The sequence below is a fragment of the Nannospalax galili genome, unplaced genomic scaffold (assembly GCF_000622305.1).
Source record: "Nannospalax galili isolate Female #2095 unplaced genomic scaffold, S.galili_v1.0 scaffold2534, whole genome shotgun sequence".
NCBI lineage: Eukaryota > Metazoa > Chordata > Mammalia > Rodentia > Spalacidae > Nannospalax > Nannospalax galili.
Window position 1 is genome coordinate 1 of NW_008334877.1, and position 1,463 is coordinate 1,463.

Sequence of the window (1,463 nt, forward strand, 5' to 3'; positions counted from 1 at the left end):
AATTCTAACTTCTGAATTACCTTTGGAGTCAATTATGTTACTTTGTCAGTACCAGGCAATTGCTTACTTCTTAGTTTGGGGAACAAGATACAAGTTAATAATAATCTTCAAAATATTTACCTCTGAAAGGCAAATAAAGCTTAAGAATAGAAACACTAGGAAGATAGTGAATAGACCTGTCCTTCACATGAGGACCAAACTGTTCGATTCACTCCATGGAGGAGAATAACCTTTTGGAGAGCACGGTCCTCTGAGTTAACAGCCATTGTACCTTAAATAGAACAGTTGCTGTTACCTGCAAGAGACCGTCACCATTACAGGTTATTCTGCCAGTCCCTCATAGAAGGAAGAGGCAGACAGGATCATCAGACCTCATGTAAGAGATCAGGCCACTCTTGGCCTCTCCTTCTGCTGTATGTAATCCTGTTCTAGCTCTGTGTGGCCTCAGGAAGTGCTAGTAGAGAGTGTGGAAGGGCAATTGAAAAAGAAACTCCAACTTTGCACATATGTGGAACTTATCTGTGCTGCAGTAAAAATTTCTGGAGATATGGCTGTTTTGATATTACCAGTATTCTAGTAGATAATCCAAATAAACTCACTGGCTCACAAAGTTTCTGGTGGAATCTTTTCTTTGGTCTTTTGTTGGGGCTGTACCTGGGGTGACCAGACGTTTGTTCAAATCTTCCTAGGGAAAGTTCAGGTAATACTCCGTGTTCCTTATGGTTGATATGTTTTTTTTTTACTGGTTATTTATTGGATCAGGTGCTAAAAATGTGAATAATTGTAGGCTTCTGTAAAAGGATTGGGCTCTATTGCTTGTCAAGTAATGATTATCTATCATCTATCAATCATCTGTCTATCTATATCATCTATCTTTCTTCTATCTCCCTACATATCATCTATCTAGCATCTATCTATCATCATCAATCTATCTATCATCTCTCTATCTCCCTATGTATCATCTATCTTCATCATCATCAATCAATAAACTATCAGCTATCTAGGTATCTGTTAAACAATCCATCAATCAATCTATCATTCATCATATGACAAACAGTGATGGGAAATAGATCTCAATGTATGTTTTCCTTTTTCTTTGATTCCACAGCAGAATCAAGAAATAGCATATCACAAGCAAAAGTTTTAAAATATCTGAATTAGGAAGTCCAGTTACTTAGATGTCCACAGGTAGTATCTTTGTGCTGGATAGCCTCAATTGGGGACTTGCCTCTATTGGACTGGCCTGTGGCCATGTCTGAGGGACATCTTGATGAGTGATATGGGAGGGCCCAGCTCACTGTGGGTGGTGCCACCCCTGGGCAGGTGGGCCTGTGTTGCATAAGAAAGCAGGCTGAGCAGGGGCCAGGGGAGCAAGCCAGTAAGCAGCGTTCCTCCATGGCCTGTGCTCCAGCTCCTGCCTCCAGGTTCCTGCCCTGAGTTCCTACCTTGGGCTCCCTGATGAA